This window comes from Pleurodeles waltl, chromosome 11 (assembly GCF_031143425.1).
Source record: "Pleurodeles waltl isolate 20211129_DDA chromosome 11, aPleWal1.hap1.20221129, whole genome shotgun sequence".
In the NCBI taxonomy this organism is placed as follows: domain Eukaryota; kingdom Metazoa; phylum Chordata; class Amphibia; order Caudata; family Salamandridae; genus Pleurodeles; species Pleurodeles waltl.
In genome coordinates, this window is record NC_090450.1 from 836,847,787 (window position 1) to 836,875,202 (window position 27,416).

Below are 27,416 nucleotides of genomic sequence, written 5' to 3' on the forward strand. Positions count from 1 at the left end.
ATAAAAATAAAAATAAAGGGCCTCTATATGGTCTTGGCGGTCTGATCACTGGCCCGCCAATATATTGGGGGGGGGCAGCAGACAAGTCTGCGGTCTCCTCACAGCCATATCACGATGTTTCTGCGGGCTGGCCAGTAGAAACACTACAGCGGTGGCTTTGGCTCTCAGAGAGAGCCAAGGCCAATGAAACCATACACAGCACATTCTGAATGCACACTGTCTGCAATAGCAGACAGTGCACATTCTATGTATGCTGATGGGGGATCCCTGCACTGCCCACAGTATGATTGTAGGCAGGGCAGGGCCTCCCCTGTGGCCCCAACTCTGCTTTTCTGCCAGTCGTTTCATGTCAGTGACACCGCCATGAAAAGGCTGGTGGAAAGGAAAGTCTTGATAAGCATGGCAGTGCCAAACTCATCACTGCTGTGGCTGACCACGGCTTGCACTGCCACCCACCTTTCTGGATCTCTGATCCTGGTCGGGCAGCGCTGTGCTGGTGGTCTGACCACAAGCATTGTAATGTGGAGGTTGGAACATCAAGGTTGCATCGGTCTTACCGCTACTGCAGGTACAGTGGTCCATGGAGTGCAATACTCATAACGAGGCCCTAACATTTAAAAATACAATTTTTAAAATGATCTTTTTAAAAACATTAAGATAAAATCAAAAATTAAAATAAACACTTAAAAAAATGATTAAAAAATAACAACAATAATTAATTGCTGATGTTTGTACAGGAGTATTAGTACCAATTGTGATGCATGGAGTGGTTTGCACTCCTGTTGTACTAATAAGACTGTTGGATTTCAGACGGCAGCACCACTGAGTATGGGGGGGGGTAAGTCTGATCCCACACCATGTGACAGCTGTCGTCCTAACCCTTCTGGCTAGCTAGCAGCACCTCATCAATACCAAAGGTAAGAGTGTTTTTTGGAAGCCTGTCACATGACACTGTGACTCCTCAGGGAAGTTGTGGGGGAACAGATCGTACCCCTATATCTCTGTTATACAAGGCTCATACATGCATTAGACAAACAGAAGAAGGATCTTGGTTCAAATATATTTTATTGAAGCAACTGTGTTCTACATAAAAGGGCATGAATTGCAATTATCAGGCTAATGAAACACAGTGTTCTCACAGCAGTGACCAGGAAAGTGAAACAGAAGAAGATTCCCACAATACTGTCACAATAGTGTCCCTAATATCCCTTCCTACACTACTAAGTTTCTACTTGAGCGCAAATAGCTGTCATAGCCCTAATCTGCCCTTCTAGTCCAGGGTGGAAAGCCCAACCCCCAAACCTGCATTTAGAGGTGAAGAAGAAGTCTGTTTGTCTGCTAGGAGTCCTCCCACATAGATGAAGAGGAACTAAAGATTTATGTAGAAACTGCAACGACGTGCAGCATGTGATGGCAAGCTGGCAGGAATGTTCCCTACTATCTTTATGTGGACAGGGTGATGTTTTATAATAACATATTTTTTATTCTCAGAACTGTGCAGACACGACAACACATATTTTTCTGTGTAGGGTAGACAGTGTACTCTTTGGACCTGCAATACCCGATAAATATCATGTACAGGCTTGGGCTGAGCACCGTATGAAAATGTTATGCAAAGAAATTAATAACAAATTATGCATGGAAGGGCAACTGATAAAATAATGAAAAACAACTCCACTAAAATGAAGCTTTGCTAAAATAATAAAATGAATAAAAGTGAAATGTAACTATGGAAGAGGGCACAGGCCTCAGGCCTAGGACTAAATAATGTGCCCATGTAAATGCTAAAATGACCTCTCAACACCTTCCCCGTAGTCGGTGTGAAGGTGCGGAGGCCTATATTAAAAATAATACTAAAACCACCTTTCCTACATTGATAACTAAAAGCAAACTAAAATATATTGAATTAAATAAAATGTCTATGTCGACAACATAACAGACCAAGGTGCTGATTCCGAGTTTGGCGGTAACCGAACAGCTACGTGGATGGCGGTCTTTTGACCTCCGGCAGGGTGGCGGTGCAGACCGCCAAATAACGAGTAAAGTGGTGAATCCAATGCAATACAGACAACTCACCGCCATCCCCGCCACCGCCGACGAGCAGATTCCGCTGGCGGAAGACAACTTTAGGCAGGAGGCAGCCAACGTCCCGCCCTCCATATTCAGAGTAAGCACTCCGCCAGGATATCCGGCGGGGCCATACTGCCATAAAAAACCTGGTGGAAATAGAAAGCATAAATGGAAACACCCACCTCCAGACACAGAGACGCCACCGTGGGCGCCATGGAAAATGAACTGCTCATCTTACCAGCGTTGTATCTCGCCATACACCTTCAGTAGCACTGAAGACAACAAAGACGACAAATGTTAGTATACCTAGCACAGAGGGGAGGGAAATAGCAGTGATACACTCCCACACAGAACACACATACCCCACACACACAGTGAAGGCCACAAACACGCACACACAACATACGTCAATGCCAAATACCCGATACACACAAAGCCATGCAGATACGTGCCAAACATACAGCACAATGCACAACAACACCACCAACACACCCCACAACCACACAACAACTACCCCACAGACACCTCAACAATGGCATAGACGGGCACGTTGTGTGACACCACACATACACACACACACCATGAACTCCATGTAGCAAATATATCAAGCACTAGACACACGCACGCGCGCAACACCCCATACAAACACACAAGCAAGCAGACACACACATCACAACATCCCCATGGCCCAGACCATCTACCAAGGGCATGCAAGAACACAGACACAATCCACACACAGACACCACACACGTGTGTATACAGATGTCACACCGCAATGTAGAAGGAAACCAGGACAAACATCTCATCTTGCCAAATGTCCAATTTTGCAGGACACATTGTCCATCAAGAATGGCCCAACCTGACCCGTGACTGAAGCTAGTCCTCCACTTCATAGGGCATCAATGGGACAGGCAGGCACCTCAGGGGTAGGGGGAGTGGGGGAGGCTTGGAAGTGGAAGGCACACATTTTGGCTTGAGTTTCAGAGGGATGACCTTGGCACTGAAGGGGTGGACTTTTTGCTGGGTGGAGGAGCAGGTGAACCACTAGAGGGGTACCCAAGGAATGGGAGGTGGAAGGGCCTGAGAGGGGCAGGGGGACATGCTGTTTATGGGGAAGACGATGTGGGAGAGGAGTATGGAAAAGGTCAAGGGTGGCAAGGAAAACTCTCTTAGGTACACAGGGCGGTCACATATATGAGGGAGAGGAGTGCAGGTACACGGCGTGGTCATCTGACGTGTCTGTGTGCTGTATGTGTATGCTGGTGTGTGCAGTGTCTGTATGTGTGTGGTGGCTGAATGTTGGGTGGGTGAGTGGGTGCGTATGCATTTCTTGAGAGGGGGCAGAGGTGCAGGGAGAGGGAACGGGTGATGTGTGAGTGAATGTTGAGGTGGTGTGCTGCAGGTGGTAGATATGGTAGTCGTGGTGAGTGTGGATGTGGTGTATGGGGTGTGTCACTGTGAGTCTGATGTTGTGTTGATTGTGGGGATGACAGGATTGACAGCAGGACCAGTGTGTAATGATGCTGTGCTGGCAGGTATGAGTGGAGATGTGACTGTACAGGAGAAGATGGTGGGAGAAGTGTCTGTTGTGTCTGCAGATGTATGTGCATGAATGTGTGAACGTTTGTGATGCCCATATCTGTCTTTGAGCACCTTGTCTGTTGTACTAGGTGTATGCGTGTGTGTTGGTGTGCCATGGACGGGTGTAGGGAGAGGGCTTGTGGATTAGGAACAGGTAGCTGGAGGGGGGCAGAAGATGAAGGAACCCTGGCTGCCGTCAACGAGGAGGCCAGAGCTTGAAACTATCTCTAGAGGTCAGACAAGGCACTGTGAATGCCTTCCAGGAACGCACTGGTCTGCTGCATCTGGGATACCAGTCCCTAGATGGCATTCACGATTGTTGTCTGCCCAACAGAGTTGGACCTCAGGAGGTAGGAGGTCAATAGCCTCCTCATTGAGGGCAGCAGGGCTGACTGGAGTAAGGGCCGAGGTGCCTGCCGTGAAGGAGATGCCCACCCTCCTGGGTGAGTGGGCACAGGCAACTGGATGGGGTGCTACAGGGAGGGCGGTGCTGGAAAGTGGGGTGGCGGACAACAATGGTGTTGGTATGGTACCAGAAGGGTCCGCCACTGCCAGGGAGCCACAATCGGAGGAGGTCACCTCCTGGGTCTCGTGAGCTGCAGCATCCCCACTCGCCAATGCCCTTCCTCCCTCGCCAGATGATGCTAACTGTTAGAAATGGGGTCTTTCGTTGGCAGTCAGGTTACCCCCTGTCCAAGCAAGGACCCTCACTCTAGTCAGGGTAAGTCACACACAATTCAAATTATCCTGTGCCCACCCTCTGGTAGCTTGGCACTGAGCAGTCAAGCTTAACTTAGAAGGCAATGTATAAAGTATTTGTGCAATAAATCATACAATAACACCATATAGCACCACAAAAATACACCACACAGTGTTTAGAAAAATATATGATATTTATCTGGATAAATGCAGTTCAAAATGATTAAAGATGCAATAAGTAAATGTAGAGATATCACTGAAAAGTGATATAAAGTGTCTTAAGTCTTTTTAAAGCAAACAAAATCTCTTTCAAGCGCAAAGTACCTGGTTCGCGTGAACAATCTCCACAAAGAACTGCAGAGCAGGAGATGTGTGGAAACAAAGGGGTGTGCGCCGATTTCTCGGGCCACACACAGTGATGCATCGTTTAGTTTTCACACAGGGACGGCTGTGCGGCAATTTCCGGTGCTGGTCGTGGATCCTCTCCGGGTTGCGGGGTTTTCAGACGCCCCGGGGATGATGCGTGGATTTCCTGCAGACAGGACGAAGTCACAGGAGCTGCGTCGATCCGGTGGGCGTTGCGTCGAATTTTCTACCGCACGGCAGGCGCTGCATTGATTCTTCTCTGGAAGTCGGGCTGCGTCATTCCGGCTCTACTGTGCAGTGATACAGTGGGCCATGTGTCGAATTTCCGGTCGCTACGCTGGCGCTGCATTGATCTTCTCGTTGCGAAGTCGGGCTGTGTTGTTCCAGTTCGGCGTGCAGTGTAATTTTCACTGCGGTGCAGGCTGTGCGTCGTTTCTGGCAGGCTGTGCATCAAATTTCGCTACACAAGGAGTCCTGCTTGTAGCGATGAATTCTTTTGGTCCTGAGACTTCAGGGAACAGTAGGCAAGCTCTATCCATGCCCTTGGAAACCATTTCTTAACCACAGCTATAAAGCAGCAAGGCAGCAAAGAAGCAGGGCAGAAGCAAGGCAGCAGTCCTTCACAGAAAGCAGTCAGGTGAGTCCTTTGTGCAACCAGGCACTTCTTCTTGGCAGGATGCAGGTTCTGGTTACAGGTTTCTTCTCCAGGAAGTGTCTGAGTTGGTAGGGGAAGAGGCCCTGTTTATGTACCCAAATTTGCCTTTGAAGTGGAGGAGACTTCAAAGAGTGGCTTGGAAGTGCACCAGGTGCCCTTTCAGTTCAATCCTGTCTGCCAGGGTCCCAGTAGGGGGTGTGGCAGTCCTTTGTGTGAAAGAAGGCCCTCCACCCTCCCAGCCCAGGAAGACCCATTCAAAATGCAGATGTATGCAAGTGAGGCTGAGTATCCTGTGCTTGTGGTGTGTCTGAGTGAATGCACAAGGAGCTGTCAACTAAACCCAGCCAGGCGTGGTTTGTAAGGCACAGAAAGATTTAAGTGCAGAAAAAATGCTCACTTTCTAAAAGTGGCATTTCTAAAATATTAATATTAAATCCAACTTCATCAGTCAGCAGAATTTTATGTCACCATTCTGGCCATACTAAAGATGACCTTCCTACTCCTTTCAGATCAGCAGCTACCACTCACACAATGTGTGAGGGCAGCCCCAATTTTAGCCTATGAGGTGAGCAGGCTTCACAGGAGTGTAAAAACAAATTTAGGAGTTTTACACTACCAGGACATGTAAACTACATAGGTACATGTCCTGCCTTTTGTCTTCACAGCACCCTGCCCTATGGGTTACCTAGGGCATACCTTAGGGGTGTCTTATATGTAGAAAAAGGGGAGTTTTAGGCTTGGCAAGTACTTTTAAATGCCAAGTCAAATTGGCAGTGACACTGCACACACAGGCCTAGCAATGGAAGGCCTGAGACAAGGTTAAGGGGCTACTTAAGTGGGTGGCACAATCAGTGCTGCAGGCCCACTAGAAGCATTTAATCTACAGACTCTGGGCACACATAGTGCACTTTACTAGGGACTTATAAGTACATTAAATAGTCCAATTGGGTGAGATCCAATGTTACCATGTTTAAAGGGAGAGAGCATGTGCACTTTATCACTGGTTAGAAGTGGTAAAGTACGCAGAGTCTAAAAAACAGCAAAAACAGTATCTAAAAAGTGGAGGGAGGCAGGCAAAAATTTAGGGGTGACCACCCTGAGGCTGTCAGGTCTAACACTAATGCACACATAAACAGAGGAGGAGAGAGAAAAGGAGGGTGGCAGAAACAGAAAGGGAGGAAAATATTAGAACCCACACATCCACTTCACGTACAAACAATGCAGAAAACAGTCCCTGCCTGCCAAACATTGGACAATTTAGCAGTCTTTACCAAAAAGAGTCATGCAAGCTATGCCCAAACCCATAACAACCCTGCAGACCAAACTCCTGCATGAAGACACCTACATGCCCATCAGTGTCATACACTTCAGGGTGATGTAACTCTAAGCAGAGAGGACTCAGGACACTGATAGGAATGTGAGGATTACACGTGGTACAGAGGATCCATTGATGTAAGAAGTAATGCAACTGCAACCTTCATGTAACATGCCTGTCATTACCCATATACAGTGCCATCATGACCACTTCAAACTACTACAGTACTCGCAGAGATGGAGGACGCAGCCATTGACATGATAGCAGACTTGAGAGACACATACCTACAGCTGAACATGTGTCACTGTGCCACCACTACTCATCCTGCATGGCTCAATATAGCGTCCATCACACACTCCTACCTGATGGGTGCAGCAACCAGGACTGTACATTCCCTATATCACATCTGACTACATTCATTCCAAGTCCAAAGAGGGTGACAGTGCACAACCATGCAGTAGTGACCTGACAGTCAACACTTTCCCCCTTGTAACTGCAGTGCTGCCTTCAAGAGCCCATCCAAATCATGGTATGCCACCGCCAGTATGCAGGCCATTAGGGGGGTCCGACGCGCACCCCTCCCACATTGGGAGGCCATCCCCAGCTGGCCCTCTGCGGTCTCCCTGGGCCCAGCGACGCAGGTCCTCTACCACTTCCTGCAGTGGGTGCTCTGCTGGTAATGGACCACCAGGGTCCACACTTCCTTGACGATGGTGCACCACAACCCTTTCTTCTGGTGGGTGCTGACCTGATTGGGAAACAATGAGAAAAGGGGGACCTGTTGTCCTGGAGCTCCACACTACCACCCATACAGGGGTAGGACCCGTTCCACCAGTTTGTCCCGCTCCCCTGCTGAGAAGGCTGGTGCCCTTTCGCCTGCAGTGCGTGCCATCGTTGCTCCAAGAGACAAGACACAGCAGCACACAAAGTGGAGGTCTGTATCGCCCGAATGCCAGGAGTCAAATGAGCTGTCTCACACAAAATTGCGGTTACGACTGCAGCGGTCATGACCGTCACTGCTGGCGGTGATCGTCATTGGTTCCAGTCTTCCATTGACATGAATGTTAACCAATGAGGAGTTGCACAGCGGTTCTGACCGCACTCTGCCATGACGACTTCTACCGGCGAAACAAGGTCACTTCCAGCAGTCCAAAGCATGCCGGACTTTACACAGCGTCACTACCTGCCTGTCCACACAAATACATACTTAAAGTCTGACATGGTAAATATGGACATATGTAGTGCATGTCTAGTGAAATGTATAGACTTGGCATAACGATTGTCAGCATATTTGACCAGTAAGGTAAAACACAGGAAAGGTGTAGGTGTACATGTCCTATAAACGTCCATCCATACAGTAATCATATGCCATCGTCTAGTTAGGTATGGAGGGTAGAGTAATGTGTACTGACACATTACAGGCAACTTGAATGACTATTGCATAATGACGGTCGTGTGTCATACTGTATAGCCTATATTGTGACAGACCTCCTGATTGTTGTTTGTATTCCCACACAGATTTGGCCAGAATGGAGTGAGGAGGAATGCACCAATTTTCCATCCACTCGTTGATCTGGAAACCATGGAAGAGTGCCACATCATCCTGACTTACCGACTGAACCGTTTGTGCATCAGGGAACTGGTCACTGAGTTGAAGGCAGACCTCCTTCTGGGTTTGAGGAATCCCCATGCCATCCCTCCAACAGTTCAGGTGTTGTCAGTCCTGCATTTCCTGGTGGGTAGCTCATTTCAGAGCACAGTGGGACTGGCTGCAGGCTTTACACAGCCCCAGTTCTGTAAGGTGTTGCAGGATGTGCTGGATGCCCTAATCAAGCTTGTGCACAGGTACATTAGGTTCTCACTACCTCCAGATTTTCCCATTGTGAAAGCAGCCCTCTACAACATATCAAATGTCCCACATGTAGTTGGGGCCATTGATGGGACTCACACTGCCCTGGTACCTCTGAGGATCAATGATCAGCTTTATAGGAACAGGAAAAGTACATATTCACTCAATGTACAAGTGGTGTGTCTTGCATAACAATACATTACACATGTGAACGCTAAATTCCCTTGATCAGTACATGATTCCTACATCCCGAGGAACAGCAGTGTCCCTGCAATGATGTCACAGATACAGGGAGAAAGGGCCTGGCTCATAGCTATGTGTACTGCTCTCCATGTCAGACGTCTATACCCCTCATGACCCAGTCAGCACTCCACCTAGCATTGTTACCCATGGCCATGTTTCCTTTCCCACACAGGTGACTCCGGATACCCCAACCTGCCCTGGATCCTGACACCTGTGAGACATCCAACTACATTAGGGAAGAACAGGTACAATGAGGCACATGGCGGGATAAGGCATGTGATTGAACGTACTTTCGGTCTCTTGCAAGCCAGATTTCGTGGTCTCAATGTGTCTGGTGGTGCAATACAATACAATCCAGGGAAAGTCTGCAAGATCATTGTTGAGGGCTCCATAATCTGGCCCTCAGAAGGCACATCCCACTGTTGGAGGACGGGGACGTTCATACTGGAGCTGTGTTTGTGGCCGGTGACTCTGATGTTGAGGGGGAGGCAGACGAGGATGAGGCACATGACAACAGGACAGAAATGATTTGTCACTACTTTCCTTGGTGTACAGGTATGTCTGCATTACATATCATCTGCACATGGAAGATATATTGTTGAAGGCAGTCTGTAGGCAGTATTTGCATGCATCAATGTATGTGTGGAGACTGGAGCCTTATATATTGGTTAATGACCTTGAAGGTTAGGTGACTAATGATGAGAGGTAGTGGAAATGCAAAGCTGCTAAGTTCATTTGTGGTATGCTGGTGCTACTGAGGTACAGCCTTCAAGTTGTTGTGAAGGTTTAGGGTCCTCAGACTGCCTATTCGTGGTTATTTTTGGGGAACTTCTCACTCTTGTCCTGCTGCGTAGGCATATCATGCTTTGACATCTGCTGGGTGTCAGGTACCTGTTCATGACTACTCAGGGAGATGTGCAATTGAGGATGTTACCTATGTATCATCTTTCCTGTACCACTCGTGTGTGAATGCCAATGTAGTCCCTTACTTATGGTGCAACACAGCTGCTAGGACACTCATCCTCTGTTTGTGGTCAACTGCTATTGATGTATGACTGTAGATTACATTCCTTACCACCTTGTACCTCATTCCATTTAGTTATCCCTCTTCAGGTGACTTCTCTGTTTGCAGTCTGCTTGCTGATTTGCCTGTTGGTGTAGTTGACAGTGGATGTTAAAACAAAATGGATGTACTTACACACCTGCTGGAGTATCACAATACATATGTAACTTGGACATCTGTGTTTTGTAGACCTGTGTATTATTTTGTTGTTCTTTAACATATTTTGCAATACTAACAATAAAGAAACATGCACCATGACTTGTGATTATAGTTGTTTATTTAGTGTAGCATTTCACAGTCCATAGGAGAGGGGTAGTGGTCTAGGTGATGAACAGAGTGGGTGGTCCAGCTGTTAGGTTCATAGGTCCTGTGACCATTTGCCTCGGAATTATGTGACCTTGGTGTTGGATAGCCAACAGGGCGTTACAGTGGCACAAAAGGGTGACATTTCAGAAGATGGATCGCTTCCTGGTGGGGGATTGGTCTTAGCCTGGGGTCCTGCATGATGTCTGGATGGGTGACCTCTTTTACGTGGGGGGTTCTTCAGCTGCAGGGGTAGGGCTGCTGTTGTCCTGTGGGTCCTCCTGTTTTGCCTCCATTCCAGTAGCAGGTGCTGATGTTGAAGGCAGTGGTGTTGACTGACTACTGGATGTGGCCTGCTGTTGGGTGGAGAATGTCCGCAGGATGCAGTTGAGTTCCTTGAACTCCCCTAATATGGAGGCCATGGCGGCATTGTGTGCCTGCCACTGCTGCCTGGCCTCCTGGTGGTATTCCTCCTGCAGCCTTTGTGTGTCTTGGAAGGTGGTGAGTATCTGTTCCAACTGGTCCTGGGTTTGCTGGTAGGCTCCCAGGACCTTGGAGACGGCCTCCTGGCCAGTTGTGTCCTGGACCTGCCTCGTCCCTTGTCCCACGATTGTCCTCCCATTGGCCCTTTCCCCCTGTGCCTGTGCCCTTGGTGCAGTGTGCTCCCTCCGACTGACACCAGGACCGCCATTGTCTTGGGTTTGCACCGTTGACTCCTGTCCCTGACCTGTGGGGCACACTGATGATTGATGTGACCTTGGGACACAGGTACGGGAAGGTGGGCTCTGCTGTGCACTGGCTTCCACAGGGGAGGTAGTTTGAGTTGTGGACAGGGTGAGGCTAGTGGTGGTGGACTGACCACTCATGCCTGATGGGACAGGTTCATTGTCTGAATCCAGACTTGCATGTGAATCATCCCCTATTGGTGCTGCATCCAGGCCTGGGCTTCTTGTCACTGGGCTCTAATGTTGTGTGTCAGTACTTGGGAGACCTGTGAGATGAGAGGTATTGTGTCAGATGATGTTATTTATGCGGTGACACACATGGTTGAATGCCGTCATTTACTGTATTTGCAGGGCAGTAATGGCATTGACAGTTTGCAGTCACTGCTTGTATTCTCATCAGTGGAAGGTTGCAATGGTCCTAATTTGCTTTACAGTTTACATTTGTCGTGCTATTGTCAGTGCCATGTACTGATGTGCATTCCTACCACATATTGGTGATGGGGAGTGACATGGTTTAAAGTGCAATTGCAAAGATGTGATATGGACGTAGCAGTCAGGCAAGGGTAGAGAATGTTGCATTGTGGTAGTTGTGGTACTTTCTGCTATGTGAGGCATACATGCACTAGGTTGGTCTGTGAGGGACTGGCGTCAGTGGGGAGATGTGGCATGCAAGTGTGGGGATAGGGCCAATGATGGGATTGTGCATGTTTGGGTGGTTTGAGGGGGTGAGAAGGTGGTGGTGGTACATGCAGTGCACAGGGACATGGTGTCCAGTGAGTACAGTGGACTTACCAGTGTCCAGTCCAGTAGCAATTCCAGTCAGGCCTTCCGGATGTAGTATGGCCAGGACCATCTCCACCCACGGTGCCATTTCTGGGGGAGGTGGTGGTGGTCCGCCACCAGTCCTCATGACGGACACTTGGTGCCTGGAAGCCATGGCCCGTACCTTCGCCCTAAGGTCGTTCTACTTCTTCCTAATGTCCTCCCTTGTGCGTGGATGGTTCCCCACTGCATTTTCCCTGTTGACTATCCTCTGCCATACGTCATTCTTCTTGACTATGGATGTCTGCTGGACCAGTACTCCAAACAGTCACCTCCACTTTGACTATTTCTTCAACCATTACCCTGAGCTCCTCCTCTGTGAATCTGTTTTTGTTTTGTGGTGCCATGGTGGTTGTGTTGTGGGTGTAGGCGTGCAGGGATTGTGGGTGTGCTGTTTGTAGTTGTGAATATGTGTAATGGTATGTGTGTGTGCTCTGTGGTGTTTGTGTGCAGTGGTGTGCTGTGTGATGCATGCTCAGTATGATGGTGTCTGTGGTATCTAGGTGCAGTACCTCCTTTCAGTGTATCCTTCGCTCGCTCTGTCAGGGTTTCTATTTGCAAAGGTTTCTGGGTATGTGTGGGTGTGTGTTTTGTAGTGCTGTGGACAGGTGTGTGTATGTGTTTCAGGTGTTGCTATTGGTGTTATCCTATCTGGTGCAGTGTTGCTGCAGTGGTGGCTACTTATTTTCTCGCTGCGGTTTCGACCGCCAATGGATTACCGCAGTGTTGGTGTCTGCGTTGCTGATTTGTGTATCGGGATTTGGCGGGTGGCATTTTCTCAGCGTGGTGGTGGTGCAACCGCCTCCTTCTTTCCATCGTTTGGGCCGTCTGTGTTTTTTTTACATTCAAAATTTGGCGCTGTTGTGTTGGTCACTCGTAATGCAGAGGACTTCACTCCGCCATCGCTGGCAGTGTATCAGCTGCCTTTTGCATGGCGGTCTTTGGGAATGACCACCAAACTCAGAATGAGCACCCAAATCTGAGCCAAATTAAAATGGTCAATTTAGAATTTCCAAAACCAGAGCATTAGTTAGGGACAATTGTCAGCAAATCAATAATAATCACGCTCTTTTAAAAAATCGCCAATATCATCAATTGCTATGGACCCTAGGAAAGCCCCAACTTTGGCAGATGGTAAAGTAACCAGTTCCTGGTAACCAGTACAAGGAAGATGAGGGAGCACTCATGTTCCATTGACTCAGGCATAGCTCGGTCTGAGGAAGCAATTTCCCATACAATGCTAGATGTTGTAGCACCAGGAGCCACTTGATCCACAAAGAGCAGCTCATAGGATGCTTCCCGTAGCAATTGCAATCTCAATCTGCATGTCTAGTAGTGAACCCTCATAAAGAATACTAACAGACCAGCGTCCAAAGAAGGTATGCACTACATAGTGAGACACACCTCAAGTGCTTGTTCGAATGGGCACCACAAACATTGAATGATGGGCTGCAAACTATTGAGGACTGGTCTGAATGACAAAGACCAGTTGGACTCTAGTTTTTCTAGGAGTGGTCCTCCATAATACTGCATCATGCAGGTACAACACAGTTGAAATGATGGAAGCATCATCAGTCCACCTTGTTGAGATGGGGCAGCCATTGCGAATGGAAAGTAGCAACAGCAAAATGCCATAAATTAATGCCAAAGCAACAGTGAATCCCCCAAAGACACTCAAAAAAACTGAGAGCATGACTGAAGGTATTATGCCAAATAAAAAAGATAAGGTACTGACGTAACCACAACTAAACAGCCTAAAAGAAGTGTACAATCCCGGTGGTGTTAGACGTGTTTAAAATGTGACCTATGAGTGCACTGAAATGTCTAGGAAAGTGTGTATTTAAAAGGGAATGTATCTCTGTGGATTACCTTGCCACTTGGAGAATATTGGTCTTGTGGGCAGATGTAAACGGCACATGTTTTTTAAACAAAAGAGCTTTTACTCTGCTCAACTTGTCAAAATTTACATTTGAAGTAGCAATATGAGGCCATATTCCTGCTACTTGTATCTCTTGCTTGGGGGCAAAAAGCATATTTCTGCAACATGTAACAATTTGGGAGACTGAAACTACACAGGCAATTCCGGCTCGCATACCACTATAGCTAATTCTGTTCAGAATGACATAACTCCCAATCAAGAGCACCTGGAATGCTGGACAAATCAAAGGAACAGGGACTCCTTCAGATAACAGGCTAAATTTGCAGCTGAAGCATTACATGCTCTGTGCAAGGACAGCTGTTTACGAATCATTGAATGACATACAGAAGTCTCGCATTCCCTCCAGCTAAGAAAGACCTCCTTCATACTATTCAAACAGTTGTATGTAAACAGTAGCTCCCACACCTCATTGATGTAACTATCTCCAAGCTTTACAAATGTGCCAACAGGAATGTGCTTCAAACACTAGGTGAATTGAAGTGTTGAAATGGGCAGATTAATAACCCTGTGTTAACTGCAGATGGTATTTACACCACAGTGAAAGGCAACTTTTCTAACTTTTCAATGTTTAACAAAATATATGTTGCTTCTTTCTTAGCCACTATTTGTTGCTGTTGAGTCAGGTTAGCCAGAAGCTGACATGTTGCCAGGGCATGCATCCACTTGTCAGGGCTTGTAACGTCCAACCTAACTGCATAATGGACCTAAGCTGACTCTGTCCATGTTGTAAAAATGACATATCATTTTGTATGATGTCAATTACAGATGAATCAATATTGTTTAGGGTGTAAATATGGTTGGACAAAGTGTTCATACCATTATCTACAAAGGTTAGAGCTTTTTGTAAGTTTTCCTGATCTATGTTCCTCAACCAGGAGATGGTTTCTTTTTGTGAACGTTTCCATTTTTCATTATGTATTGCATATGAGAAGCGCCCTGTGCTTGGTTTTCTAGGACCAACCAAGAAATCTTAAAAGTCTGTGTTTTCAACCATTGTTAACATAATTTGCCCACTCTTTATGTGGGGATGATATCAGAGTGTTGTGATGTTATGTAACAAGGGTCAGGTCAGATCTCACTAAAATCCCCTATGGAGTTTACAAAATACGCATGACGACCATTTGTGTCTGCTGGTCACAATAACCACCCTTTGGACCTGAAAGTGTTGAGTTAAATGTTCCATTTCTGACTCACCTGCCAAGCTGTTCTTCAGTAACATTTACAATCTTTCACCCTTTGTCAAATTTAGCTAGTGACGGAGAACTGGACACATTCAAATCCTTAGTCTTTGCTAAGCCTAAACAGCTTGTTTGTTGCACATTTTCATTTAAGAATATAACTTGCAATGGAATAAGGCATGCTTTAAACAAAGTTTCCCATCCCTTATTTGCCAGTTTCTAGTTCCCCATACATTTGTTAAGTCGAACAACTTCAACCAATTTTCATAGCCTTCAATAGCCAACTGGGAAACACAGAAATCAGAATAAATTAATTTGGTGTCTGTTAACAGGACATTCTGAAATTGCATAGGAGGCAAATTAAAGCAATAAGATTCCCCATTTGTGACAGCATGCCCAGAAACAAAGCAATCTTTTCTACATATGTTTTAGAGCACCCCACTGGTGGAGTTGGACAAGGTTCCCATTGAGTGTATTTGTAGACATTTTTCGTGGTGCTTGTTTTATGTATAAAATGTTGTCCGTAATGATGGCAACAGAACATTTCCCAACAGTTTGCTGTTGTTTGTTAAACATCTTCACTTTCAAATACAGTATAATATTCAAGCTCAGAAAGCATACAATCAACTGATTTCACATCCCAGTTATCAGAAACCACCTTGTGTGTCATTATATAACTTAAACTTTGAATACATATGGAATTTGAATAATTTCCATTGGTCTGAATACATCTAATTATACTTTATCCCAAACAATCCCACCAAGAATCGGTATAGCTGAAATGTCCACTAGGGAAAAGACTCTGCGGGCATTATGTGAGGACAGGTGCAGCTTCAAAACTCCAACCACCAGTTCAACAGAAGAGAGTTCAGAAATATATTGACCATGTATCACCAAGAAGAAAACATTGACAAAGCTAATCGTAAGAAAGAAGGCAAGCACAGTTAACAGTACCCATAGATAGTTCCAGCAACAAATCAGATAGTTCATTTTAAGCTGATTGAATAGCTTACGTGCTCTTGATATAGGTGCAGTTGAATATGCTGAGGAGTTTGGAAAAGAATTGCTAATGTCAGCAAAATATCTAGAAGTAGTTTGCCAATACACTGGAGCCAGTGTTGGAGAAGGAAGACTGACAGATGTATCCCTTGGCAGTTCATACTAAACGATTACATCTGTTTGTGTTGAATTTGAGTAATATTATGCAGAACTTTGGAGATTTCTTGTCATAGATGTAGAGACAGGTACTAATCAAAGGTCGTTTTCCACCCTTACCAAGCTCGGGGAAGTATTGTCACTGTAAATCAAAATTTGGAGTAGTATATCCTGATTAGCAGTGAGAGTGGTTTGGGAACAGCTCAAGGTTCCTCATGGTCTACTGTGTAGGACCGGCCACATGGTGTACTTGACATTGTCAATTGAAACAAAGAGGTTTTCTTTGGGACCAGTCAGCGGTGGTAGAATAACAGTTCTGGCACCATGTATTCCCATGAGTGGAACTGGTGCTCAAAATAATGAGAAAAATTCCTTCTTCACAGTAATTGTTTCACACACTATCCAGCCGGTAGACCTTGTTGGTGAATCCCTCATTCCTAAGGTGGCAGCACATGTACATGAGTTTTCATATGGAACTGTTACAATTCGTGCAAGACAGTGACAGGTTCATTTACGTCAAAAGGTATGTCTGTCGCCACTGCACCAGGGCTATCAAGATCTGGGGAATACACAGGTCTGCCAAACAGAGCCTCATATGAGGTGCACCCTCCCAAGGACCTTATGGGCAGATTACTAAATGCTCTCTATACTCCATACAGGTGGCTAAGCCAACTAAGCCCTGGACCTTGTACTCTAGCTGTTAAGGATTGTTTTATGTTTCCGTTCTTCCACTCCACAACAGTGTTTCCTTCAGGATGATATGGAGACAAGAAATATAGTTGGACCCCCATTGTTGCCATGGTGTCCCTGAATGCCATGGAGACAAAGGCAGGGCCTATTCTGAATGGAAAGCCACAACTGCATATGTCCCGATAAAGGAGTGCAAATCTTTAATAACAGTTCAAGCATTAGTTGATCGTTGTGGCCATACCCATAGAAATCTGGAGCAAGAATTAACTGCGACTAAGATGTATTTGTATGTGTAGGAGGCTGGCTCTCCATATAGTGTATGAAAATGACATGCACTGTGCAGGGAGTCCAACCAACCCCACTTTGGCATCCAGAGGTAGAAAACAGACCATCTAATGCTCTGTTTTTGTAGTAGCGTTGGTGAACAGTTAGGCTAAGCCAAGAGATGTGCTCAGCATTTGTTGTACTCATGGTATCAATAAATGTGGGCACACACTCGGAAGAATAACTTGAGAGCAATTTACAAATATACTGCAGATATTTATAACATTATTATGACTAATATCATCAATATGCAGTAAGTACTTCTTTAGTTATGACTTTTCAAAGTTTAGAAAATGTTTTGTTTTTGTGTGTACTTACACACCATAGGGATCAATGGGAAAAACTTTAAAAATTCATATAATATAAGGCAATGTTCTAACGGTAAACCTTCTGTTTTTAGACTGAGGTAATGGTCCAGCCGGAGAAATTCAGGTGGTTCCAGTTATGAGCGGGAGCAGCAGCTGAAGGTCTTGGAGTTGGTGCACAAAGGAGAAGGGAGTCACTTGGAAACACACTGAACAGGGGGATTTAAAGAAAAGGCCGGTGGGTCAGTTGGAGGAGGGAGGTTGCAAGGTCTTGGGGACAATGAGGGCACAGGGGTTCATTAGTGCAGTGGCCAAGGAGGCTGGGTGCAGTGCAGACATGTCAGCCAGGTGTTTTGTGACTTAGAGTCCTCGTGGTTAGGGGCAGGCATCTTTGAGGGTGGTTTGCAGATCAGCAGTGCTACTCAGGGGGTGGATCTCGGGTGTCCTGAAGTCATTTGACGTGTGCTTGCTCCTGTGCTTTTGGGAGTCTGGAATAGACTCTTCTTCTGGGTGTCTTATGTAGGGGGTCTGGTACCCTGGGTCTTGGTATGCCATAGTCTTAGAAAGTCCTAGTGCCACCAACCATGGCACATAGGTAGATCTTGCTCTCTTGGGCTGTTGTATGGGTATTGGGTTGGCAGCTGGGTCCAGGTCATTAGTTAGCAGCAGGGCAGGAAACTGGAATTAAGGAGTTCTCTGCCTGCAGGGTACAAGAGAGTGATAGCTTCACTCAGAGGGAGATTCTTGGTGATTTTTTAGAAGGCTGGAGGTGCTCTGGGGTTTTGTAGAATCATTTAGGTTTCAAGACAACAGCAGTGATGATCAAGTCCTTGGAGCAGCAGGGAGGGCTTCAGTTCTTGTGCCTTGGGTCTTCTTTGTTCCTCGTCTTCATGTGTTCATAGAATTTAAAATCTTGGTCAGGGGTCCTTTCTAAATATTGCATTTAGGGGGATTAAGGGGAGTACCTGGCATTGGTCAATGGGCCACCTACCTTAGGGTGGCTACTTAGGATGGCTACACCCACTAAGTGACCAATTCCTGTGGGAAGGGGACACATCCCTGATTGGCTATTGTCCTACCATCCAAGTTGGAAGAAAATGAAATGGAGTGTCATCTTGCCTTTCACACCTGATGGGTGGTGCAGGCTGAGGGTGGCCACTCCTCCTATTCTTGCTACGTTTCTCATCGGTTTTCCCACCCAAAGTGGGAATAAAACCATTGGGCTACCTTCTGCTGCTAACAGCAGAGATGGGGGGTCAGACTTCATAGGCAACAAAGGCTTTGAAGCTGACCACTGGTGCGAGTTTCCTGCCTAGGGGAGGAAGTGTGACACGCACACCCAGGAAATATTTTGTCTTCTGGCTTCTGAGATCACAGGCTCTCACCTCAGGAGTCCAGAATCATGTCAGGTGGTTGCAGGCTGTTTAAGAACAGTCAGGAACCATGCCAAGGATGTTAGGTTTTGCAGGGGGCATCTCTAAGGTGCCCTTTGGGTACATGTTATAATAAATCCTGCTCTGGCACCCGTGTGGGTTTACTATTCTGAGTTGTTTTATACAAAACAACCCAGAATTCAGAAAGGCCATCATGTAGCTGGGGAGCTTGTAAGGACCAGTGTTCAGCACTTATATTTGCTATGGCTTCCCTGTACACTTACTATGTCTTAAGATTTTGCAAAAACACAGTAGGGGTATATTTTGCTCATGCACACATATGTGCTCACATGCATTATTGTACACCCTGCCTTTGGGCTGAAAGGCCTGCCACAGGGATGACTTGCCTATATTGCATGCAGTGTTAGTGTGGGTGCCATGTAGAGTTTGCAACTATGGGTACACCTTTTCATGCACTTGTAATGGCAGTTTGCATGAGGCTGGTGTGGGGCCTTGCACAGTGGCACAATTGGTGCTGCAACTCTGGGGGCCCTCTTCAGTACCCGTGCCCTAGGTATGGGGCACCTTCTAATAGAGACTTACAAGGGTGACTGAAGTGCCAATCACAGTATAGTTTTGGGGAATGAGATCTGGTCCTAGGAAACTATTTAGCATGGACCGAGGCACTTACAGTTGGAAACCACATCATGTTCCAGGCAAAAAGTTGGGGCTAACCATGTCAGAAGAGGATATATAGTGGTATCTATCAAGAGTTTTTAAACTATCTCTATTGATTAAATTGTATTGTTTCTCAGAGGTCTCCAAAAGCAAAGATTCTCCTCTTTGTTTCGTCATTTCTTTATTTTGTTTTGTCTATGCCAGCATTTTTTAGAACCCTCTGCTGCTTGCTTGGTAGAATCCTCACTGGATTTACCTTGTGGTTGTGGTTTACTTGATCTGGCCTCTAGACTATTCCGACCTATGCTTGAATAGGTTTCAGCGATAATCTTTGGCAGCTTGCCCTCCTGATCTTGTACAGGAACATCCAGAGCCTCTGGCATACTGCATGTGCTACTGCTTCCACTTTGAGATTACTTAATATGATCAAGGATACTGTGGCAAAATTGCCCATTAATTGCATCATCAGATCCAGGGCCGAGGAATCCCCATATTCATCCAGATTTTTTTTTAACACTTGTGAAGGATCTGCAAGTGTCGGTGTGCCATGTGAAGTAATGTAGAGTGCAGCAAATACTGCACCCCAAGTGGTGCAGTTGTCCACTGAGGGAACAATTAAGAACATTGTGAGAGTTCTATGTATATATTGGGGTTCAATATGGGGAAATACTGCTTCCAATGCCCAGATTTTTTTTGTGCTAATCAAAATGGAATCTCTTCACATTTTGTGGGTTCTTTACCCATAGTTGAATGCACAGTAGCAGGATTAATGCCCACTCTGTCCAAATGTGGTTGTGCTGGAGCAGCCATTGCTGGTGCGGTTTTCCAAATCTACATTACAAATTGTATTATTCATCTATATATCTCTGATAACTTAGTGTACAGACGGTGGACGCCTGCTACCGCCATTGTACTTATGTTAGGATGTGGTGTAGAGGTAGCCAACTCTAGCCACGTAGGTTTATCATTAATTAAAGGACCTAGTCAAACATTTTGTGTAATGTGGAGTAGAGCGCCATCAGGTCAATTTTGGTGCTCTCGAAAAGATAGTGGTATTTCTAAGTACACATATAGTCAGTCTGTATTGTGCAGGTGCCTTTGCTGGAGTGTAGTGATGAAATATGAGTATATATTCCCATCTGCTGCTGGAAGTAACCCCGCCCCCAAAAAAACTTCTGTTCTGTATGCGGTGTGAGCCTCAACGACAAATGGAACTGCTTCTCCCTCATCTGTGAGGCCATTATTTAATAGATGTGCTGTGAGAGGGAGTCTCATGTTTACTGCAATTACGACCCAGTTTTGGTCTGACACTACAGGGCTGAATTTGGTAACTTTCAGAAAGAGTTCTAAAACTCTTTCCCTGTGCTAGTTACATTAAATTCAACACTGGAAAGTTGTTGGATTTAAAACCTGCTATATTTAGCTCATCTCTATTAGAAATAAGTTTTTGTTATTTAAAAATAAAGTCACTCCATGTTAACCTATTGTGCCCATTGACTGCAATGGGGAAAACGAATTGAACTGTTATTCCCCTCACCAGTATGGCATATTGGAAGTTAAGGTGGCGGTCCTCAGTTTGAAAACTGAGGACCAGCTTTGGTAACAGCCAGATGATAAGCACATGTGCGTCCAGTTATATTTCAAGACATCTAACCTAGAGGAAAGTACGTTGGCTTGGCACAAACATACTGCATTGTGCCAGTGGTTACAAGATTTAAAAAGGTTTCTTGTATTTTTTTGGTCTGCCATTTCTGTGAATAGCCAGGCACATGGGGGGTCATTCCGACCCCGGCGGGCGACGGGCACCGCCCGCCAGAAGACCGCACCGCAGTCAAATGACTGCGGCGGTCATTCTGACTTTCCCGCTGGGCGGGCGGGCGACCGCCAAAAGGCCGCCCGCCCGCCCAGCGGGAAAGCCCCAGCAACGATGAAGCCGGCTCCGAATGGAGCCGGCGGAGTTGCTGGTGTGCGACGGGTGCAGTGGCACCCGTCGCAATTTTCAGTGTCTGCTTTGCAGACACTGAAAATCTGAATGGGGCCCTGTTGGGGGGCCCCTGCAGTGCCCATGCCAGTGGCATGGGCACTGCAGGGGCCCCCAGGGGCCCCACGACACCCGTTCCCGCCATCCTGTTCCTGGCGGTTTTTACCCCCAGGACCAGAATGGCAGGAAGGGGGTCGGAATCCCCATGGCGGTGCTGCGAGCAGCGCCGCCATGGAGGATTCATTGGGGCAGGGGTAAACCGGCGGGAAACCGCCGGTTGCCCTTTTCTGACCGCTGCTTTACTGCCGCGGTCAGAATTGCCCATGAACCACCGCCAGCCTGTTGGCGGTGCTTCCGCGGCACTCAGAATGAGGGCCATGATGTCTTAATATTCCTAATGGTGCCTTTCACACATGGGTAGCTGCAGCTATTGCTTGAAATGTTGCATGAGTAGGTATGGGAGAAGGCACAAATGTGCACTGTTCCTCTTGTAGGCATATGTGCCAAAGGATTTATGTTGCACTGGTATGTGTGAGGATTGCTTTTATATCTCATACTTGACACTTGTGACGTATGTGATGATGATGACATTAGCAGAGAGTGTGATTATGAGGTACAGGTAGTGTTGCGTCCTTTTACCTGCCTGACCTTTGGGCTCTCCGTGAATGTTAGGCATGCAGTATGTCATTATTTAGGTGGAGAGGATACACTGGTTAGGGAAGGATAGAAGCATCATGCTGATCTGACATCGACTGACACCTGTATTCTGGCATACATATTTTTCTCACACCTCCAGTCCTCTTGTGACTTCTTTATAATGTCTGTAGCGGGTATATCAGCACCATAAAGATTATATAAAATGGTGAAATCCAGCTAAAGGGCACACTCTCCCCCTTGGCAAAGTGCGAAGCTGACCAGAATGTCTGTCTCTTCCATAATGAATGTCCTGTTCTTCCTGGGATGTTCTGTACTTTCAATCCTTTAGCAGGGCTGTGGCTCTAACTCATCATGACGCACAAAGGGGATAGGGCAAGCCCCTGGGTGTGGCCTGTATTTATGAGTTTCAACTTGTGATTTTTGCCTTTTGAGATTGTCAACTTTCTGCCTGGTGTCAATGCCATCTCGTTGAGGACATTCTGCCATTTGGCCACGTTCTCTGCTCCACTATGGTTGTATGCGGGTATAATATTTTTTCCATAGATGTCAACTACTAACTCTTCTGTTCCTCGGTGGCCTTTCTCTACTTTTGAATGTAATATTCTGTGCCTTAGTCTAAATGAGGGAATTGTTACCAGTTCATCAGACAGAACAAGGGGAAAGGTTTAAAGATCCGAAAGTGTCTTCCTGGTCTGAATAATTATTGTCAAGGGCTGTCTTGCTCCCTTTTTCTTGACATTCCTGTTTCATTCTCTATAGGCAGACTTTCCCGCCTATGTGCGGTAAGCAGACATAAGCATACATAATAACTGTAAGCGATTTGTGGTGAGCTTATATTGATACATTAACGGCTATGTCTCCTCACCCCATTACTGACATGATCACAAGGAGGAGAAGACATGTAAACCTGTGTAGATTCATAAGTCTCCAGTCAACACAGTCTTTAGGAATTGCTTGCATTTATAAATGTATGCACAGTATCAGGCATTTTACCACGCTTGCATAGGTTATCAAAGGCAAGTCTACTTTTGTTAATTTGTTCGTCAGTTTGATAAAGAACACTACAAGCAGATATACAGACATTAAGTTTCAAAGAACCAAGCTGTATTTTTGAGTATTTTCTGTTTACCCTTACCTTGTCACCCAAAACACATTCTGCAATTCTTGATAGCCTATCCAATTTACCCTGCTGTTTTGTTTCATCTTCAAATGTTTTTCAGCAGCTGAGATTTGCAAATCTGGAAGCTAATTCAATAAACTCGTTCTCTTTCCTTGTGCATTTAGTCTCTGCTTTAATCCTTGTAAAAATATATTTACTGGTTAAAAAGAAAAGTTTTGCAGTCATTGAATCTGCAATGAAACAGCGGGAATTCAAAGCTTCAATGTAGCATAAACAAGCCCCTAGGCAGAATTTTAAAGATGCTGTTTGTTTAGTAGCATAATCAGCAAGAAGTAATTTGCAATATAAGCGATGAAGAGGTAGATACAAAGTAAAATAATAAAAAAAAAAACATAAAACATAAAACATAAAACATCTGGAATGACTGGAAAATTCAGGTTTGGATGTAGCGTGACCATGTTTGCTGCTATGATCACGGGGTGTACTGCTCTTCTCTAATCACATTCATTGCAATAGTTCTAAAGCAACTTTGTTGAAATTGAAACGCTGCAGAGCAAGAGGAGTAAGCCTAATAGCCCCTATTCTAACTGAGAAGTTATTTATGTCTGTGCAAACACAGCGAGTTCCTTCCGCATGATTTGAAGCTAAATGCAGTGTTACTTAATTAATGCATGTGGAACACTCAAGACTATTACACCTATTAGAGCACTTGGACAATTACCATTCCAGTTTCCTTCTGTTTTAACAGACATCGAACGCAATAAGGGCTTGTGTAATGGTTTCATAACGTCCCTTTCCACAGGGATAAACATTGTTCACATAGATTCCAGGTAGCCCCACGTGATTAGGACACCTTCAGCTAGTCCTTTTTGTCACCTAAGTAAAGCCTTCTTGGGACTTGAATATAACGGTAATAATTGTAATAATAATAATAAAATGGATAATAATAATAATAATAAGAAGATGAAGAAGAAGACGAAGAAGAAGAAGAATTATAGTATGTGAATGAGAAACGGAAAATGCATTAACGTTATTACTATGGCAATAGCTTTGTTGTGATTATTATTATTATTATTATTATTATTATTATTATTATTATTATGGTTGTTGTTCTTCTTCTTCTTTTGTTGTTGCTACTGTAGTCGTCATTATTACCATCATTGTTACTATCATTTGCATTACCACTGTTGCTAAAAATGTTAGTAACATTACTACTACTATCACTAATAATAATCAAAATAATAATAATAATATTTAAAATTGAATATTCATTTATTTTGGATAGCTACACCTTTAGTTAGACAATTTATTATATTTACATGTTTTTATTGACACTTTCAATTTATCACTAATCACACATCGATATTTAAAGCAAATGTTTTAGCAACATACCGTTAACACACAGGAAGATGCATCATAAAAATGTGTACTTGCAAACCAAGAGCCCAGTGTAAGAAAACATTTTGCAGACACAGACCCTGTAATTTGCAAACTTGCAGGTTTTGCGAACACAAAATGCTAATTTCACATCTACAAACACCTTCTGTGTTTCAGAAAATCCTTTATGTCCCACAAACTGGGTTTTGCAACGATTGAGATGCGGTTAGGAGGGGGCATGGAAGGGCCATCCTCTCCTAACTACCATTCACAATTAGATAAAGCATAATTGCCATAATTGCGGCAACAATCATTTGAACAGTTGCCTACATCTCACATTCATTCACAAAGGAAAAGCTGTATTGTTGGAAAATTTCCTCCGTGGGATTTGTGTTGGGTGGCCCCAGTCAGAATAGGCATTGGTAAAAAAACTTTTTTTAAAGTAGCACCAAAGGAAATTGAATTTTCTTCACGGAACTTATCTCACCCCTTAAAGGATTAGCCGAATTTACTCAGCAGCCAAAGCCCCGGGTATACTTCTCAAGAGACAGATTTTTTTAAATATTATCAGGTCATTTCTTGTCCTGAATAAATGTTAAGGAAGGTTCACTGAGATGCTCACAGAAGGTCTCACTAGGACTGGAAGTACACATACTAGGCTAACTTGAAGAACCAGAACCTTATGGGCCTGGCGGCGCAGGGTACGCCTGAAATCTCCTTGGATTCACCTGCCTCAACTAACAGAGACACGGGACACTCTGTCAGGCGTAAAAGATCAGATTTTATTAGCTGCAGCTAGTACAGTTGTCCAAGAAGTACACAAGGTATGTTCTGAGGAGACTGCCCCTTTACTTTGTGGCGCACAATCTTATATACCGTATAAAAAACATTTATTAACTACATACACTCCCAGAACACATAGAAAGGAGCCAGTAAGAATAATGTAAAGATAGAACAGAGCCAATAGAAATGTCGGAAAACAAGACAGCACCAATAGAAGGAATTGGAAAACAAAGTATCAAGTGACTTAAGGTTGCCTCCCCTCCAGCTGTGTTTGTCACCCCTCCCTTGAACTAATTCATTAACCGATCCACAACGAAGTTGCATGTGGTGTGATAAGTTTGTGTGCGTTTGGAGGACAGTTGTGAAATGAGAGAATACTAGCAAAGGACAGCGAAGGCCAGACGATAAGATAAGATCGGCGGAGAATAGTGTGAGCCTACAGATAGTTGAAACAAGGATTAGAAAACCAGACAGGGATTAGTGTACTCGGTCAGACCTTAATACCAGCCTTGTAAAGATAGAGGCAGAAGGCTGTTTTGAACACCATGTTGCAGAATAAGCAGAAAAGGCAGAATGGACTTCGTTCGCTGTGCTGCCTGAGTGAAGGCAACATAAAATGGCGGCGGGCCACAAAATGGCGGGTCGATACGATCGTATTAAAAATCGATTTTCCTCAGACCCTCCTTTTGCCAGAACTCAGGCAAGATACACAAACTCATGTTAATCTGAGTCGATGTCTATGGCCATGAGGTCATCAAGCTGTTGCTGTACCATCATTTTGATATTCTCTGCTCTTTGTGACTTGGGTTTGGGAATACATGCAGTAGCACATAGGTTGCAGATGGCAGGACCGCAGTGCATACAAAGACAACAAGAGAATATAAAAGCTAAAATTACTCCAAAGAATGTCAATACCTTCCAACCCCATTTGGACAGTAATCCCCAAAACCACTCTGAAAAGGACCAATCTCCTTCGTCCTGATGAATCGACTCGGAGATTATGTGTAACTTAGAGATAGCTTGGTATACTGTCGGAGCGTCATTAGGTATGAAAATACAGCAACTTGATCCGATCAATTTGCATACTCCACCACGGTCCGCAAGGACAAAGTCTAAGGCAACACGGTTCTGCAAGGTCATAAGACGATCAGCCTGTAGTTCAGCTGTAATGTTACTTAAAGCTCCTACAGTGATGTCTATGGTGGTTTCTACGACACGAACCAATTGCCTTATATTTCTGCTGTTGGCCATTGGACCCCAGAAGGGAAGAAATCCTTTGAGGAAATCTCCTCCCTCTTGTCCTGCTGTGTCTTTCGAATCCACAATCCCTCTGCCATATCTATTTTTATGATGGTTCGCAGGAGCGGTGTATGTAGGGGGAAGAAGAAAGGCTATATAACAAGTACCAGAGAAATCAGCTGGCAACCATGTATAAGCCCTATCGTGGCAAACGAAGTATGTACCTTGAGATGGTACTAACGGCAGTGAATTCAGGGCTGAATAAACATATGTATGGGAACATAAACTTTCTCTTTGTCCGGTGTTTGGAGTTCTACCATTTATTTGCAGACAGAAATTTCCTTGTTGGGGTATGACCCGTATCGGAGGAGATTTTCCTTGCTTAACCTTATCATTGAGGCTGGAAATGTAATTAGTTATGTTCCAATTGGTATATGCTTTTCTTTCATCTATGGAAGCTTCACTTTTTTCCATGATTTTAGCCATAGCTACCATTCCCTTTATCAATAAACTATCACTGAAATTTGAACCAACACTATGTGAACTGACAGGTTGTTTAATTTTACTTTGATATGCATTATTGAAAATGACAAAATAAGCCCAAGCGGAACCTTCATAGGAGAATGGAAGAACTAAATATGGCATTCCTTTTTCTACCGTATGTGGTATGAGTCCACACACCCAACAGTCAGTTGTATTGATCACTAACTGATGTTGATGTAACAACTGGACGAAGGAATTGTTAAAGTATTCAGTTCTTCTGATGAGTTCATGCTGGGGAAGAGTGTGAAATAGGTGCGGAGAGATAGTAGAAGAAGATGTAGAGGTAGGAGAAGAGACAACTTTTTGCTGCAGAGTAATAATGATCCAGTTTACAGATGCCAAAAGAATACACGACAATATAATGACGCATAGAGCAATACTAC